We start from the raw sequence: 20,353 nt of genomic DNA, 5'->3' as shown, positions 1-20,353 counted from the left end.
TTTGTACATGCATTTAAACAAGTACACACTACACCTTCATACTCCGTTGTCTATCAGTCTAGCGCACTAGTTTGTGTCAGTCAGTCAGGTGGCCACTGATGTAGTTACCTTTAAATGCGAAGCCCCGCCCACATATGCAAATGAGCTCCATATCCGTCGGCGGAAGCGGCTTGCGTCTGTCAGAGAGATTTCGCCTTTAAAGGCGCATTAAAATAGCGGCTGAAGAACCGAACCCGAGCAGAGAAGCAACACCACAACAGCAACAACAGCTCTGACAGAGAGAAACACACACACAAACACAACCACCAGCACGCGCTGACGTCAGGGTGAGTGTGTTTACGATGTTTCAGTGTTGCGTTCGCGCTGCGGCGCGTCTGATAATGATGATGATGATGATGATGATGGATGTCCTGTGCGGTGTGTTGTCATCCTTCACATCTGATTGTTCAAGCATCTGCAATTCTGTTTTATCCTTGGATTGACATTAGCAGCTGATTGGTTAATGCGGTGTTTTGATTCAAAGCATGCTTCATAAATGTTCTGGATGCGCTAGTTTCCATCAGGAGCGACAGGGTTGAAGGGTTTGAAATTCATAAATGCTGAATACATGTCTGACATTGATATTCAGTGTTAGTCGCTTCTTGCTGGTGCACATGATGTTGACAGTTGCTGGTGCATGATCCATAAGTTGCGTATATGTGGATGAGTGCAGTTGTATAGCTCCAGTTTGAGTGTTTTCCTCGCATCATGTTCAGTAAGTTAGCTGATGTCTAAATGTGAACCTGCTGTTGCAGAGATGATGGATGTGTGTTACACTGTGTGCTTTCTGCTGTCCCGTTCAGTGTCACTGCACCAAATCTCATGATGAGCTTCACAAACTCACGCATTTGCTCTAAATTTCAGTATGTAGATGCAAAAAAACCTAAAAAATGCCAAAAGCACCATGTTTTTTTTAACATGAATTTATCTATCCATCTCTATCCTTTAACAAACAATATAATGATTCACCCATATGGTGTTCCAACCCTTTATTAAAATCATAAGCTGTTTTCTGAATGCCAGAGCTTCTGTTTTCCATGCAACAAAATGTATACTTCATGTGATATTTTACTTTTATTGTGTGTGTTATTGGGCTCTTTCACACTTTGAAAAGGACAAAAACATGACAAAAGTCAAATATAATAATAAAAAACTACTCATTTAAAGGGGTTGTTGCCTTTCCATATGTTTATTTGAATATGCAAACACAATATAAAAGCCAGTGCTCAAGTCAAACTTGGACTGACAAGGCTTTATTTATTTGATGAGCTTTATGACAGCTCTGCGTTCTGTGACGTATTTACTCTTCTCAGAGTGCATTGAAATCGCATGTAAATTGACCTTCGTCTGCATAATATTCAAAGTGTGTGTGTGTGTGTGTGTGTGTGGTTTACTGCAGACTGGTTAGTGTGTTTGGTTAACCCTTGTTTGGACGGTCTTTGCAGGTTCTTCTGTTCATCCAGAGACAGAAGACACGACGCTGCTCTCGTATGCAATCGCACTGGATATTTATGAAGCTTTCAAGGCTTTTTGGTGAGTCACACTGTTTTTTTGCACTGTCATATTCTCTCTGCTTGATTGTTAATATTTATATCATGTTATCCAAGAAAAGTACGTCAAAAAATGTTTCTACTTTTGAATCCTTAGAGTGAGTTGTGAGTGTGTGTGTGTGTATATATATATATATATATATATATATATATATATATATATATATATATATATATATATATATATAAATAAAAATAAAACAATACAATTATTAATAAAACTTATAAATATTCAAATAAATACACATATATATATATATATATATATATATATATTAAAATGAGTTATATATATATATATATATATATATATATATATATATATTCATAATTTTATGTTTTATTTTTTATATTTTTAAATAATTGTATTTTTTTTATTATGCTTTTTTGCCAAAGCGGATTGTGGTCAGTTTTTACCTGTGATGTGGTAAACCTGTCTGTGTTGTGTAATTTGATCTGGTCACGTCAAACACATGATCGGCGTGAAACTAGTAGTTTCAAATGACTTAAACTACCAACTTTAAAGGAGTTAGCTACACAAAAAGTTTATTTTGAAATCTTAGCTGTATTTATCTGGCAAAACTCAGTGAGGTTTTCATCGGGAGACAGGGTTAAACTTTGTTTAAAAACTCCTTGTTTTGGGCTCTTTTGAGGTGCAGTTGAAGCTTATTTCTACAACAAAATAAATCATATATATATATATATATATAAAAAGTTTTTATCTCTCAATTTGGAGTTTTTCCTCAGAATTGTGAGTTTATATCGCAGTTGTAAACAGGATTCTGAGGGGGAAAAGTCAACATTGCGAGGTATAAACTCAGTTTAATTTTTTTTTAATTAGCTTTTTATATTTGCTTGTGTGTCAGACAAAAGCTTCCGTCGAGGTGTTTGTGAATGGTGCTGGTGAAGCGTGTCGGATGAGTTGTGCCTCGAGCTGAATCTGCTACTGAACGCTTCACATCTCTAGACCACGGACGTTTGCATGAATCCAGAACACCTAAACACACATTACTGAGACCTGTTGTCAAATTGTTTTCTTTGCAAATTCCCAAAAAGAGGACATGTACATTCTCAAAAAATAAATAAATAAATAAATAAAGGATCCAAAACGGAGTTTTTGCAGTGAAGCAGAACCACCATTTTTGATTCCCCAAATAACCTTTCAGTGAAAAGTTCTTAAAAGAGACATTTTTTCTAAAAATCTTAAAGTCCCCCTGTAGTCAATTATCGTATCCCATCCCTTTAAACTCATCTTTGATCACCAAAATTAAAAATGCCTTAAAACAGCTTGAATGTAACTCGACACCCTTGCCTCATTTAGTATACGCGGTTCTATGAATATGCAAATGAGCCCCGCCTCCACTCACTCACTCACTCAGCTCAGAGATCCACTGGTTGACGATCACACGTTGATCTGATTGGTTACGAGGTCGTTTGTGACGTCAGAAACACCAGCGATTGTGTTTTTGAGACTGTCTTTGGTTCACTGCAGGAGAAAATACTCACCAATGCTGTCGACTTATGAATTTACTGTACACATGGTTTGTCTTAAAGCATATTAAAAACACCACATAGACGCATTTAACATTTAAAAGCTGGATTTTCACCACAGGGGAACTTTAAGAACCTTTATTTTTAAGAGTGTATTGTGTTCAGTTTGTGCGTATTACATTCGTGTGTCTACTGTTATCGTCTTTATTTTATTTGTGTCGTCTTTCCTGTCATGCGTTATTAAAGGTTCTACAGAAGGGCATGAACAAAACACACACATCAACATATACACTGATTAATCTTTACGAGTAGGTGATGACTGTAGACATGGACACGTGTGACTCTCTCTCCGGCACAAGTGGAAGCTCATACTCATTATGTCACAGATGGTGTACTTCGTTTAACCGGTGATGTCGTTTGCTTGAGGACAGAGTAACATTGTGACGAGTGTTAGTTTTTAGTGGAATAGTTTTAGAATGGTTTGCTTATATTTTGTTACATTTGGGATACAAGAAAGCATTGTTACAGCAAATGAATGTGCACATATCAGATTTAGGCATTTAGGCACGGGAAGGTCGCGTTACAATGCACACCCAACTTTTTATTTAAAAAAAAAAACGATTTTATGAGTAAGTCTTTGTGTGTTTTAGCACAGCTAGAATGCCGTGTTGACCAATCAGAGCCGAGTATCTTTTTTATAATGCAGTGTTATTTTGAATGCGCCTTCGTGAGAGTTGTATTTCTCCAGGCCGTTTGATGTGCGACTGGATTCAGTGGAGCTCATGAATGCAGTGTGTTCTTCTGGCTCAACACAAGGACAGTAGCGCAGAGCTTCGGTGACTGTTGCATAAGATCTTTATTTAGTAAAAGCCTCTCGACACTGAGGACCTCTCAGTCCAGGACCGGCACTCGAGAGCTCTGCGGTTTCATCGGTGTGATTTAAAGCGTGATAAAGTAACACATGCTTTTTGTCTCCACATTGTTTTGTTTTTTCTATTTTGATTAAAATCGTTTCTAATGATTTATTTAATAACTAATGGTTATTATCAGGGCATGACATGGACACTGGACATTAACTGGGTTTAAGCAGTGGCGTGTAACGCACTCACTCCTTCTAGACACTTTGGCGGGTTGAATTTTATATATATATTTTTCAGTTGTAGTCTTTTAAAAATGCATCTGAAATAATAGTGCAATGTAGTGTTGTACCAGCGTCTCTCTCTCTCTCTCTCTCTCTCGCTCTCTCTCTCTCTCTCTTTGTGTGTTTGGTTAAATCACTTTTGGTTAAATCTACTTAAAATATAATTTAGAAATATAATTTAATTAAGATTTGGTGTAGTTACGGAGCATTGTGTGTTGTTTCTGAAGATGATTTAGTTTTTTCTTTGTAGTTTTTTTCCCCCTCATTCCTCTTTTGTTAACGGTTTTTTGTCTTTGTTATTGAGTTTTGTGTGTTGGTTTAAGGTGTGTTAATTCATTTTGTTTGTTTCTATTGTAAAAGTTGTGTGAATTATTGTGAATAAAGTTCTTGTTTCATTTGCTCCGGATGAATATTGTTGCTGTTACAGGGCTTGAATTTCAGCGTGGGGTTGAGTTTAATGCGCTTGATTTTACTCATTCCCGCAGATTTTGTGCTCAAACACCTAAATTGCACGCACGTAAATGCCTTAATTCAGTTATTAGTCGCTGCTTATTACACTTAAACAGTCAAATACACACAAAATAATGTCAAAATGCCGGTCTTGGCGAGTGTTCACATAAACCGTGCGTCAGGTCTTAAAGTGACAGCAGCCTAATAAACCTGCAGCCAAACTATGAGATAATATTAAAAATATCTATATGGCAGTTTTTCCCATGGATTCGATGTCATAGTTTTGGCCAGTGAAACTGCTGAGTGCCGAGTAACTTTGGAAAACCACTAGCCACAGTGGCGGGTGATCAAAAAAGTTATTATTATTATTTCATGCACAAGATGCATTACGAATGTATGGTTCTGGGTCATTTCTAGGGCTTTCAAGAAAGTCTCTGTGATTATTCTGGTTTCTAGGTATGTCTTGCAAGTTTTTTATTTTTATTTTTTAGGCCTTACTATTTTTGACTATTTTTCGACGTGTGCTTGTCATAAGGTGTTAATAGAGGACGATCACAGATATTGCACAATCGCAGGTTGAGCTAGTGCGATTCCCCAGAGACAGCAGGACGATCGTGGGAAAGCATTGAAAACCCCTTCCTTCGTCCTTCACCCTCCTCCTCCTCAGTTCATCAGCTTAAACGTCAGATAGAGACGCCAGAGAAGAGCTCAGACTCACAGGGCGTTTAGTATCATAAGTCTTCACGTGTTTCTGATGTACAGGTTGTTCAGTGCTCTGGACTCTCCCATATTATTCTGCTCATGATGTGCTTTGTTTGCAGAGCTCATTGTTTTATTTGCAACGATGTTGTAATTGTCAAAACTTGTTGCCTGTCGACTTGGATAACTGGTTTCATGAGTTGATAAAAGGAAACGTCTTGTCATTTGTTCACGCATTGTTATGAGATTATGTGGTGTTTGTAATGGTGTAGGAACGCTCTGAGGTTACTAAGCTGTTGTGTGTTCGTGAACACGCCTCTATTGTGTGGCGTTTTAGCCCTTACTGTTGTGTGTGTGTGTGTGGTCGAGTCTCCAGGTGAGTTTCTCAGCTCGCCGCTCGGAGAGAGTTGGCTTCGGCTCAAGAACAACATTAACTCGAGAGCCAGACAGATCCTCCCTGCGTCTGCACTGTCCGTCTGTCCAGAAAGTGTGTAAAGCTCGGGTCACTGCTGCTCTAATGTCAGATTTCTGTTTGGGGTGTTGGATATCGTCTCCAGAATTATCATTTTTGTACGTTTGTTCAGGGCCGTTGCTTATTTACAACCTGGGACAATTCAGTGTGAAGAAAAAACACTTGATGCCTTCACTTTGTTAATTAGGTGATTTTGGTTTTTCATTGACTTAAAATGAATAGCTTTCTGTGAATCCTAGTAAACTGCTTTGCTTTGCTTTTTATTTGGTGTGTGTGTGCGTGATTATCATTTATTTGTTAAATTTGGCTATATATATATATATATATAATATTTTAATTTTAAAAGTTTTAGTAATTTTAATTTGGTTATGTGTATATTTACCCATGACCGAGACATGACCGAGACAGAGACATGACCGAGACAGAGACATGACCGAGACAGAGACATGACCGAGACAGAGACATGACCGAGACAGAGACATGACCGAGACAGAGACATGACCGAGACAGAGACATGACCGAGACAGAGACATGACCGAGACAGAGACATGACCGAGACAGAGACATGACCGAGACAGAGACATGACCGAGACATGACCGAGACATGACCGAGACATGACCGAGACAGAGACATGACCGAGACAGAGACATGACCGAGACAGAGACATGACCGAGACAGAGACATGACCGAGACAGAGACATGACCGAGACAGAGACATGACCGAGACAGAGACATGACCGAGACAGAGACATGACCGAGACAGAGACATGACCGAGACAGAGACATGACCGAGACATGAACGAGACATGAACGAGACAGAGACATGACCGAGACAGAGACATGACCGAGACAGAGACATGACCGAGACAGAGACATGACCGAGACAGAGACATGACCGAGACAGAGACATGACCGAGACATGACCGAGACAGAGACATGACCGAGACAGAGACATGACCGAGACATGAACGAGACATGACCGAGACAGAGACATGACCGAGACAGAGACATGACCGAGACAGAGACATGACCGAGACATGACCGAGACATGACCGAGACATGACCGAGACAGAGACATGAACGAGACAGAGACATGAACGAGACATGACCGAGACAGAGACATGACCGAGACAGAGACATGACCGAGACAGAGACATGACCGAGACAGAGACATGACCGAGACAGAGACATGACCGAGACAGAGACATGACCGAGACAGAGACATGACCGAGACAGAGACATGAACGAGACAGAGACATGAACAAGACATGACCGAGACATGACCGAGACATGAACGAGACAGAGACATGAACGAGACATGACCGAGACAGAGACATGACCGAGACAGAGACATGACCGAGACAGAGACATGACCGAGACAGAGACATGACCGAGACAGAGACATGAACGAGACAGAGACATGAACGAGACAGAGACATGACCGAGACAGAGACATGACCGAGACATGAACGAGACAGAGACATGAACGAGACATGACCGAGACAGAGACATGACCGAGACAGAGACATGACCGAGACAGAGACATGAACGAGACAGAGACATGAACGAGACATGACCGAGACAGAGACATGAACGAGACATGACCGAGACAGAGACATGACCGAGACATGACCGAGACAGAGACATGACCGAGACAGAGACATGACCGAGACAGAGACATGACCGAGACAGAGACATGAACGAGACATGACCGAGACAGAGACATGAACGAGACATGACCGAGACAGAGACATGACCGAGACAGAGACATGACCGAGACAGAGACATGAACGAGACAGAGACATGAACGAGACATGACCGAGACAGAGACATGAACGAGACATGACCGAGACAGAGACATGACCGAGACAGAGACATGACCGAGACAGAGACATGACCGAGACAGAGACATGAACGAGACAGAGACATGAACAAGACAGAGACATGACCGAGACAGAGACATGACCGAGACATGAACGAGACAGAGACATGAACGAGACATGACCGAGACAGAGACATGACCGAGACAGAGACATGACCGAGACAGAGACATGAACGAGACAGAGACATGAACGAGACATGACCGAGACAGAGACATGAACGAGACAGAGACATGAACAAGACATGACCGAGACAGAGACATGAACGAGACAGAGACATGAACGAGACATGACCGAGACAGAGACATGAACGAGACCGAGACATGACCGAGACATGACCGAGACAGAGACATGACCGAGACATGACCGAGACAGAGACATGACCGAGACATGACCGAGACAGAGACATGACCGAGACATGACCGAGACAGAGACATGACCGAGACATGACCGAGACAGAGACATGACCGAGACATGACCGAGACAGAGACATGACCGAGACATGACCGAGACAGAGACATGACCGAGACATGACCGAGACAGAGACATGACCGAGACATGACCGAGACAGAGACATGACCGAGACATGACCGAGACAGAGACATGACCGAGACATGACCGAGACAGAGACATGACCGAGACATGACCGAGACAGAGACATGACCGAGACATGACCGAGACAGAGACATGACCGAGACATGACCGAGACAGAGACATGACCGAGACAGAGACATGAACGAGACATGACCGAGACAGAGACATGACCGAGACTTGAACAAGACATGAACGAGACAGAGACATGAACGAGACATGACCGAGACAGAGACATGAACGAGACAGAGACATGAACAAGACATGACCGAGACATGACCGAGACAGAGACATGAACGAGACAGAGACATGAACGAGACATGACCGAGACAGAGACATGAACGAGACAGAGACATGAACGAGACATGACCGAGACAGAGACATGAACGAGACAGAGACATGAACAAGACATGACCGAGACAGAGACATGAACAAGACATGACCGAGACATGACCGAGACATGAACGAGACATGACCGAGACCGAGACATGACCGAGACCGAGACATGACCGAGACCGAGACATGACCGAGACCGAGACATGACCGAGACAGAGACATGAACGAGACCGAGACATGACCGAGACATGCAACACTATGTAGGGAGCTCTCTAGGGTTCATAACAGAGGCTGTAAGAGTTTCTCCTTGCAGTGACGTTGTCCATCAGATCTGAGCGTATAATGGATTGTCATTAGAGACTCTGATCTAATGGCCTGCGTCTCAGATCCTGTCATCTGCACTCTCTATTCCTGTTTGAACACATTAGTTAACATTAGAAAATGCTTAGTCACAGTGTTTATTCATCTTTGTGAACAGTTTAAAAATACAACTGTTCATTGTTCATACAACTTTTGCTTTTAATAATGTATTAGTAAGTAAATAACAAAGATTAATAAATGTGTTTAGAAGTTTTTCTCATTGCTCGTACATGTATAGTCACTAATGTTAACAAATAGAGCCTTATTGTAAAGTTGAATTTATGACATTGTTCTATAGCATTCTCAGAAGATGATAAAATACAGATAACAAAGCTAGCATTTGTTTTCCAGTGAATGTTCATCAACCAAGATCATTTAATGTGTTTCACACACCTGTCACTGTTAAACCGGTGTAATTGTAATGTAATATTTAACAGGAATGTTAATGCATTTTAATGATCTAATTAATGTGATGTTTGTCTGCGTCTTGTCATCTTGTTTATTAAGACTTTATATTACATAATATGCATTAGAAAGAGATTTGTTACCAGAATAGATCGCATGAAATGCATGTTATTTTAACTGGTGATGATTTTTCGCTCATATGTTTTCTTGCGTAATGCACAGCGTGTGTGTCAGCGCCCCCCCGAGGGCCGGTGTGCTCGCGTAACCTATATGTGAAGAGTTAATTTTGGGAGCCAGACCTTCCAAACTGAACATTTGAATTAACATTAATAATTCAAATCAGATTGATTAATAATTAAAGCAGCTGAAAGGTGTGTGTGTGTGCGATAACTAGGCTAACAGCTCTTATAACTGCAGCAAAAAAATATTGTACGAACAAAGACTGCTTTGTGAACTAAATATTCAAGAAGGGTTAGACTCTAGACTGTTGACTAATACACAACAAGAACTGTTACAAAACCTAGTGAGCTGACTACCTAGACAGCATTTAGGGAAGTTTTAGACATGCATTATGCATTATAAATGATGCATGATAAAAATGGGGAAGAAATGAATGCATGATGATGGACAAGAAATTTACATTCTAAAAAATGTATTTAGTGCGTAAACTAAAAGTAAAACCATTAAAAAAATGACTCAAACAAAATAAACGTTAACTTAAAATAAAATAATTTTCTTTCAGCTGTTTGCAAAAGCAACATTTCTCATTTTTGTGTAGATTAACTTGAAGTGCTAAAATAAGTAAAACTGAATAAAGTAATAAATACAAATATTATAAAAATGGGGAAAAAACACAACAAAATGACTAAACCTTTAACTAAAATTAAAGTGAAAACTAAATATTTAAAAATAAAATCTAGTTTAAAATATGAACAGTATCTTGAAATTTAACCTTGTTTCCACCAGGAAATGATAATAATAATAATAAAAAAAACACATTTATGACATATAAACTCACAATTGCGAGTTATAAAGTCAGAATTGTGAGATATAAACTCGTGAAGTAGTTTGGCTAAAACATGCTTCCATGACGATCCCTCGTCGGCCCTGTCGAGAGCAAGCTGCCGGTCCGGATCATCCACGTGTGAGGCTCGGTTTCAGGATCAGATTGCATGTATTTGTTGTGGACAGAAAGGCAGCTTTTGGAGCAAAGCTGTTGTGTTTTTCCTAATGCATTTGTGAAACATACATTTGCGTTTGCACACACTCGGACTAGTTTTCGACTTGTGTATCATAAGAGGTCGCCTGTCTGTGGCAAAGGGCTCACTTTCTCAGCCTGGAATTTCCCATTAAGGTTGGTGTGCTGTGGGAGGAGCTGATGTGGTATTCCTGCAGATCTTAGTTTGGGAGTTTCGAGTCGTGCTGTTGTTGTGTTTGAGCAAGTGTTGCTTCTCCTGCAGTGGGAACGAGGGAGGTTGGGATCAACGACGATGTTGTCAAATGGAACAAAACATCCTCCTAGTTTAGCAGTGTTCGGAAATGCATGCTACCATACTACTATTTCTTCAGTTTACAGTGTGTATGTTGTGCACAGTATGACCAATACACATTCACAATACATATTGTTTCAAAGCAGCTTTACCTAAAATGCATGCATTGCATCTACTTTAGCCTACAATTCAGAGTGATGTTATCAGTTATGCATTTCAGAAATGTACAGTAAGCTAATGTATTAATTTAAGGCAGAACAAAGAGCTAATTTAAGTAATCAATACATGCATGTTTGTTAATAGAGGATTAGATTAGGACTCTGACTAATATGGTTTTTAATGTTTTTCAACAGGTGACATTTTATATTTTGGCCCTTCACTTGAGTTCAAAAATAAAATGCACACAACGAAATGACAAACAATGTTTTTTTTAAAAATTAATCGTTTAGATTAGTCGACTAATCGAAAAATTAGTCGTTAGTGGCAGCACTAATATTGTCCTAAAACAGCAACTTAACCCATAATGCATATTTTTCAAGAGCTGTCCTTGTGAGTGTGTTGCATTTGTTTCTCTCCGGTTAGTGCTGCACAATTCTTCGAAATAAATGCGAAATTGCAATATGGCTTAGTGCGGTTATCAAATGACAAAGGCTGAAGGCTGAATGCGCTGTGTGTTTCAGAGTGAAGCGCAGCACTGTGTTCATGTACATGCAAGCTGCTCGTGATCTGGTGTGTGTAGCAGCTTCGCATACACACAAACTCTGGATCTGCTCTGGGTTTCAGTCGCATTAACGTGTGTTTGAAAATGCATCATGCGTCAACTATCATCCATCTTCACAAACATGCCACGAGAAGCCCTTCTCAGCTAAAGAGAAGCTTTAAGCGCTTCCTGCAGGCTTCAGACAAAATAAAAGTTCAGTTGTTTAACATTTGAAAATGAAGAAATATTAGTAATATTGTAATGTAAAATAAAATGCATGTATTTTTTAGTATATTTTACCTTTTTTTAAATTTAGTAATTAATTGAATAATAGTAGAAGTAGTGATTATATAGACAATAATCATTATAGATATTATTAAATAGTTATTCTTATTATTTAAAAAATATTTTACTATGAAATATTGCAATAGTAATATTTCTTTTGTTTTTATTTAGCAATTTTTAATTTTTAATTTAGTAATTATATTCATATATAATCACAATTTTGGCCAAATTGTGTAGCCCTACAAGCAAGCACAGCAAATCTATTTCTTTTTTAATCGAAAAGCCCTTGTTTGGGGTCCGTTTAGTTTTTGATTATGTTGCAAAAATGTATGTTTTTGTGCGTTTTGTCTTCCAGTCCAGTAATAGCATCGGCATCCCTTTAGCCCGGGTTTATCTCTGTTGCCATGCAACTTGTTGTACGAATTCTCTAAAGTCTGTTGCCATAATTTATGCTGAGCCATGAAATGAATCGGCACAGTTAATTCCCATTTGATCAGACTGGAGTAAGAGAAGAAGCTAATGTTTGTTAATGCTGCCTCAGCCAGACAGACGGCTTCATGCGTTCAGGCCCCATGCAGACCAGTGCAACCCAACACCTCACCCAAACTGGGTCAGGCCCAACATCGACACCCTGCCTGTCCCAAACACCTGCCGCCCCATGTGATCTGACTTCATCCTCAACTGGCCACAATGTCCCTGTCACCTCCTAGTTGCATTGCGGTTCACCGCACCCGTACACTTAATCGATCAGGAATTTCAGCGTGTCAGAGGTGGGAGGGAGAGAGATAAATAAAGCCTTGAAATGTTGTGTACTCGTCTGAGCTTTGTGTCAGTTGTTTGTTTTCCATAAGAGCGTTTTACTTAGATGTCGGTCCACTAATAGATCGGATCTGATGTGGGAACATCCGCAGAGTTCAGGGACGATGCTCTTAATTTAGTGCCGTAAAGCCGCATCGCATCTTACCAGGAAAACCAAGGGCTCGGGATTGACTCTCCTCTGTTTGGGAGCTTTTTGGGCGTCTGCCCGTTTGGCAGGACACCGGCTCGCGTTACACACTGGACTTTGGCCTCCGTCTCTACTGGCAGCCGATGATGATGATGATGATGAGGAGGAGTGTCTGACGACGGAGATGTCTGTAAACAGCCTGTGTTCCCTTAGGTACTCCTTTTCTCCTCTGTTGGGTTGCACACTGCAAAATATGACTTTCTCTTGCTCTGTATTTTTGTCTTGTTTTCCAGTATACAAACATTCTTAAATCAAGATGCATTTATTTGAAAAGCAAAACGACTTAAGATATTAAGTCTTGTTTTTTTAAGTTTTTTTAAATGCATCAAAATTATCAAAGTTTATGCCTAAAACAAGAACAAATATCTGCCTAGGATCTAATCAACCTAATTCAAGGGATAGACTAGTTGATTATTTTTCTTACCACATTGAAAGATGTATATTTCTGTCATGACAACTGGAGTGTTTGGGATGGTAATGGATATGACCGTGTTGATTTGGGCTTGGTTGAATAGATCTGCTACTGAGCTAGAACAGAGACTTGCTACTGCCAACACACTAGGGATGGCTCCATACCACAATTTTGTCTTCGGTACAATACCAGAAACTAATACCTCGGTATCAATACTAAATCGATACCACAGTCGAAAAAAAAAAAAGAAGTGAATTGATACAATTTTATTAAAAAACACTGCTTGAAACTCTCCACTACCAAATGTGCAAAGAAAAAGTATCAAAATGTAAAAAAATAAATGAATTCAGTCAAGGAACATACAGTAGGCAAAAATTTTATTTAAAAAAAAAACTGAAATTATACAATTAAATTAGGTTAATATCTATAATAATAGATAAATATATAAATAATGACATGACATTAGCTGTCATGCATCAACAGAGAATTATCAACATTTATAGCATTTATTCATCTTGGTTTGGTTACTGTTTGGTTTGTGTTTGGGTTCATATGCATATAATGCATTGCATAAAGTAATGTTAACATGCTAAACATGTATTAGTAATAGTATATTCAATTTTTTAGGTCATTTTATTACTGATTGATGTAGATTAATAAATGCTATAATATTGTTAGGTCAGGTTACCAAATGAATGTTGACAAATGTAGCTTAATTGTAATATTAGTAATATTCATATTACTCCTATTACTCTCTCTCGGCTTATTCCTCTAGGGGTCGCCACAGCGGCACTAATATGCCATTCAGTTTACTATCACTTTTATTCTTTATTCATTCAAATTAAATTAATATGTTTGTTTGAAAGTGCAAAAATTATGAGACCTAAACTGAATTGGTTCTAGCGTGTCATGCAAGAAGATTTGAGCTTTCGTGTTTACCGTATCATATTTAATTGATAAGCTCTTATGTATGTGCGCTGTTCAGTGTTCAATAAAAGTCTAAATTAAATCAGTTGAATGATGAACTCACCTATCGATCTCTGAACTCTTTGAACAAGTCAGGATTATTTCACTCATACTGTGCTCTCTCTATTTATTAATTTCGGGCGTGTAGAAATTCGAATGAGCTTCGTTTGATCCATCGTGTTCCTCTGTTGTCACCGTTTGCCGGTTTCGCGTGACCCGCGTCAGTTTAGGTAGCGCACTGCCGCCTAGCGGAGAACTTCGAAACAGCAGCGCATCAAATACCGAATTGAACAAAATTATGATATTGTACCATTTGAAATATATTATATACCGGTATTTTTGCAGTACTGGTATACCGCGCATCCCTACAACACACACACGACACACTGCTGTGAGCAAGTAACACACATACTGTACAATAGTGTACATGAGTTACCCGTAGCAGATCTACACAGGTGGAGCTGGGGAAGGCGGAGGCTTTCTGATGAACTGTGACAGCAAATGCTAAACAAGCATTTGAAGTTTGAGCTGCGAGCTCATTGGCTACTGATACAGCAGGAACCAATCAGCTGTGTCCTATAGAGAATGGTGTGATTGCAAGCAGATTGAGGGTTTGTTTTTTTGAGGGAAGTTTTTCCTTTGAGTTTTCCGCGTACAGACGACACTATTGTCAAAACGATTCCCGTTCACACGGATCGGCTAAAAAGACTGAAAGCGCTGTATTCTGCTGCCAGGCCAGTAGATGGCGATGAAACACTATAGACTGAACACGTAATACGCATGTGCATGACGTCATTGTCTTCAGAGATTCACGTTTTTGGAGACCGTTTTCAAAAGCGTGCACTTTGAAACACGTTTCCACAAGTTTGCGTTTTCAAGCACCCAGAACGCCGTTGTCGTGTAAACGAACAGCCAAAACGCATAAAAAGTTTCCGGTTTTTAGTTGAAAGCGGTGTCGTGTAAACAGCCCTGAGTTGAGGAGCGATCAGGCTGCGCCATCTAGAGTTACATGACAGAAATATGTATATTTAATGAGCTCATGTTTAATCTAAATGGCTGCTTTAATTCTGTGCTAGAGCATGTTGTTGCTGTCATTGTTTCTCTTTGCGGGTCAAATATGTGAGAGGTTTCCAGACAGTTAATTAAAGTGCATGCTTAACATCATCGTCATCATCCCTTGCTAATTACACCGTCATTGTTTTCGTTGTCGTATGTTTTGGATTAGAGTGATCTTCACTCTTGACGGTTTGACGCAGGAATGTACGTGCAGGATCATGTGATGCAGCACTGGCCCTTTAAATCCTGTGTGTGTGTGTGTGTGTGTGTGTGTGTCTGTGTCTGTGTGTGTGTGTGTGTGTGTGTGTGTGTGTGTGTGTGTGTGTCAGTCTGTGTGTGTGTGTGTCAGTCTGTGTGTGTGTGTCAGTGTGTGTGTGTGTGTGTGTGTGTGTGTGTGTGTGTGTGTGTGTGTGTGTGTGTGTGTGTGTGTGTGTGTGTGTGTGTCAGTGTGTGTGTGTGTGTGTGTGTGTGTCAGTGTGTGTGTGTGTGTCAGTGTGTCTGTGTGTGTGTGTGTCAGTCTGTGTGTGTGTGTGTGTGTGTGTCAGTCTGTGTGTGTGTGTCAGTCTGTGTGTGTGTGTGTGTCAGTGTGTGTGTGTGTGTGTGTGTGTGTGTCAGTCAGCAAGATGAGTCACAAGAAGAGCTGGTTACAGACGCTGACCTGGACACAAAACCTGCTGACGCTCAAGTTAAGCGTGTGTGTGTGTTTGCGCAGCGGCTGTTGGTCAGGCAGAGAGGGAAGATTTGATGTGTTGATGATGTCACACATTAGGCTCCTCCTCCTGCACTGCAGCACTGCGTCACACACACACACACACACACACACACACACCTGCAGGGTTTGTTTACATTCCTGAGAAGCTCATGCACTACTGCAGAGACACACTTTCATCTGACGAAAATTTTGTTTTTCTGCATCAGAAATCGATTGGTTCTCACTCTTAGTGAAGTCATGGAGGAGGCATGTAGATAGGAGAGAGAGAGAGAGAGAGAGAGAGAGAGAGAGAGAGAGAGAGAGAGAGAGAGAGAGAGAGAGAGAGAGAGAGAGAGAGAGAGAGAGAGAGAGAGAGAGAGAGAGAGAGAGAGAGAGAGAGAGAGAGAGAGAGAGAGAGAGAGAGAGAGAGAGGACAGATAATTTCAACATTTACTAATACTTTATTACAATCTTGTTAACATTAATGAATGCACTGTGAACTAACATGAACAAACAATGAACAGCTGTATTTTTATTAACATTAACAAAGATTTAAAAATACAGTAACAAATGTATTGCTCATTGTTAGTTCTTGTTAGTTCACAGTGTATTCATTAATGTTTAAGATTGTAATAAAGTATTAGTAAATGTTGAAATTAACATTAACTAATGTTAACTAATGAATCTTATTGTAAAGTGTTACCGCTGATATAAAAAAAAAAAACTATTTTGCTATCACTGCTATGCTAGTGGTTTCTTACTGTCTTTAGTTGAATTAGTTTAAAAATACATGAAGCCTCTCAAATCACGCGTCTTGTTGAGGAGGAATCAAATGCTGCAGGTTAAAGTTTAATAATTAGTGTTATGGGTTTGATCACATTCACACCCCAAGTGCAACTAAAAGCACGGACAGCCAAAGTAAAAGCCAGTATCCAAAAGCCAGTTTGTTTACAGAGTCTCAACACGATGTCCTGGCGCTCTTGTGATTTACACACACATGCTACTCGTGAGGCCAAATGGTCAAATACTTCACGCTGTGTGTTTTTGTTATGTCTGAGCGTAGTTGTGAAATGCGTGCCCACAGGTGGAAACCTGGCATGTAGATGCTGTTGAAATATTTCACATTGGGATATTGTGATTTGGATCAGGTATTGCTAGATGAAGTTGTAATCCGAGCGTCACCTGAATCCCACCAATAATCATCCTGACCTGATCTCCGCGTGTGCCTCGTGAACCTTTGATAAATTGACCCAAATAGTCCCCGATTTCTGTGCAGTGACGTGGATCTGGTTCCCCCGGGATCAGCGGATGGATGTAGGCCGGATGGGGGAGGAGGTTTTACACGTACAAATATAAACCCGATACCTCGACTGCAGTCAGCTTGACCTATGAAACTTAGCCAGTGTAATTTGGGTCAGCTGTACAATGTTGCATTGGGTTTGTGACAGATGCCAATAACACAGTACAGTCTTTTCTTTATTAGTAATTGCTATAATACTGGTACCTGTTTTATCTGAATACTGTAAGTGACAATGCAAAAAAATCAGTCAGAATTTATTCCATGTTTTATTATACAACGGTTAATTATGGTTCTTAGATTTGATTGGTCGGAAGACATTTCAGTAGCATTGTGACGTTTAGCTTTGAATGGGAATCGGGCTGAGGTGTGTTTCCAGTACAGCGACGTAACTCGATGCTTCACTACTAATTATGTCATCATGTACTCAAGAAAATATTTTAAATAATGTTTTTTTTTTTCCTACTATGGAAGTCAATGGGGTCCATAAACTGTTTGAGTACCAACATTCTTCAAACTATCTTCTTTTGTGTTCAGCAGAAGAAAGAAACTCATACAGGGGTGTGTTTCCCGTACAGTGCCGTAACTCGCTGCTTCACTATCACAGTACGATCATGCATCGTTGAGGAAATCATCTAGCGAGTCACGACTGATTCCCGAAACCATATTGTCGCAAAGTGGTGTTCAACCACATGGTTTATGTGACGTCACGCACGTCTGGAGTAATCACTGTTTGAGATCGAATTAACGCTAGATGTTTTGATATAAATTACAGACATGCATCTGAGGACTATTTCTCATATTTCTCAGTTATTTCGCTTTATTTCCAGATTCGATCATAGGCTCGTTCTTACTAGAGCACGTTCGCACATGCGCAGTCTTCAAACACGGGGCTTTAAATATCATGACAAACTCAAAGATGTAAAACACATTTGTATGTATTCTAAATAAAAGACACAGGTTGCACTGAATGTCAGCTTGCTTATTTTGCTCAAAATACGGATTTATTAAGTCCACATGTCATGCAATCTAGAAACTCTGCTTCTAACCACAGCTCGAGATCTGTCGCTCAAACACACAACTCTGCGATGCTGTTTGCGAATGTTCGTTGGAACGATGGTTTCGGGAAACACGACTCGTTGAACTGCTGATAACGACGTTGTTACTATTGATACTAAATAAAGTCTCAAATTTCAAATTACGAAATTCAAAAACATAAATTACCGTTTTGGCGCTGTGGCGTGAGATCGCTCTGGCTCAGCTCAAGAGAAGCAGCAGCGCGGAGCGCACATGATCTCCTCTTCCGCCTTAATAATATCAGTTACAGCGCGAAATAAACATGAATGAACGTCTGAAAGTGTGTTAAAAGATAGATTACAACTTATCGAAATCCGTATCATGTCACATGGAATCGCTCAATCAGTGTTTCAACCGTGGAAAGACGTCAGTAAAACAACTTGTAAACAATGTCATGTAGCGTCACATTTACCTCAGAAAAACCTATGTGACCATAAACTCCGTTAGTCAGCTAGAAAAATTAACTCTAACGAGGAGCATTTTGCAAAATATATGCACCATATTACATATTCATTATAATTTTTAATGTTCTTCGATATTTAATGCATGTTTGAATAAATCTGGCAAGTTTTTATGACAGCCACCATTTAAATGTTTATATTTCATATAACTTTATTATTATAAAAATAAATAAAAGTGTAATTTAAGTGTTTGTATAGCTACAAATCAGTTAATTTTTACCTTCAATATTATAGTAGGCTAATGAAGCCTAGTATAGGCTATAGTTTACAGCTTTAGTTAAGAGATTTGTTTTCCTTGAGAAAATTTGCCATGTATTGTAGGCCTACCTGATATCCAAAATAATCAATATTGAATCGAATCGGAATCGAATCGAATTGCAAGCTTGTGAATCGAAATCGAATCGAATTGTGAAATTTGTGTCAATACCCAGCCCTAATCGCAAGATAGCTTAGTGCGATTACCAAATCAGCGATTGAACTAAATGAGTATTTGCGCTGCGGGTTTCAGAGCAAGGGGTTAATCCATCGACCGGAAGTTGAAGCCGGCCGGGTGCCGCCATGTTGTAGCAGAACTTCACTTGCGTTAGCATTTCCATTGACTCCCATTCATTTTGGCGTCACTTTGACAGCGAATAACTTTACATCTGAGGCGGTTAAAGACTCCATTTGTCCATTATTTATTTCTAAAGAAACACGACAATGTATAAAGTGCTCCATTACCTTCTATGTTACAGTATGGCCCCGTAGAAACAGTTTTAGTAAAAATAGGCTAACGATTGCGTCATAACCACTCGACTCTCTGTCGCGCTGTACAGAAATTACCGTACAGACAGGAGGAGAAGCTCGCAGGCAATCGGGGGGACGTCCCGTCAAGGGAGAAGCCCATAGATAATGAGTCCATAAAAGCAACGGAATACTTACTCCTGCTCACTCACGCCAAAGAACTCTTTGCTCAAGTTCCCCGTCTCTGCAAGATTAACGTTGGCAATTTTTACGCACAGCTACTAGAAGATTAACGTCTGTCAGACAGGTTGCTCACGTCATCAAGCTTAGTTTGAGTCGGTTTGAGTCTGCGCGTCAGGAACGGAAGTGCTCAGAAATCGCTAAAAATGGGCTTCAACTGTCTCAACTGAGTTCCAATGAGATGGCTCTGTCCATTTCTTATACTGTCTATGTTTCAGAGTGAAGCGCGGCACTGTGTTTATTTGCACGTGTGCTGCTCAAGAACTTTGGGATTTTGCTTAAAAATAAATTGCGTTACAAATAAAATGTATTAGTGTTAGTGTTGTTATCTGAAATATCGTTTCATGAGCTGCACGTGTGTAAATTAACATAGCACTTTTTTTTTTATTTACCGGCAAACTGCCAAAGTAAAAGTTAGATGGTTTGATGTTTGAAAACGAAGTTGTAAATTGTTGCATTGTAATTTTAACTGTTAATTTAAACTTTTTTTTATTTTACAGTACAATAATACTGTTACAATATATTTATTTTGTT

At 39.7% G+C, this 20,353-nt stretch overlaps 1 protein-coding gene across 1 annotated transcript in view; it reads left to right on the top strand.

Annotated features, from left to right (window-relative positions):
- Positions 1–204: 204 nt before the first annotated feature.
- LOC130078543 (solute carrier family 45 member 4) overlaps positions 205–20,353 on the top strand; it is a 62,744-nt gene continuing 42,595 nt past the window's right edge. Inside the window, 2 exon segments of the mRNA XM_056244081.1 lie at positions 205–326; positions 1,485–1,572. The gene's annotated coding sequence lies outside the window, so the exon portion shown is untranslated.

This window comes from Rhinichthys klamathensis, unplaced genomic scaffold, assembly GCF_029890125.1.
Source record: "Rhinichthys klamathensis goyatoka isolate OS25496 unplaced genomic scaffold, OSU_Roscu_1.1 h1tg000906l_1, whole genome shotgun sequence".
Classification (NCBI taxonomy): Eukaryota; Metazoa; Chordata; class Actinopteri; order Cypriniformes; family Leuciscidae; genus Rhinichthys; species Rhinichthys klamathensis.
The sequence above is the reverse complement of the archived record's forward strand: the minus strand, read 5'-3'. Positions and strand labels throughout refer to the sequence as shown.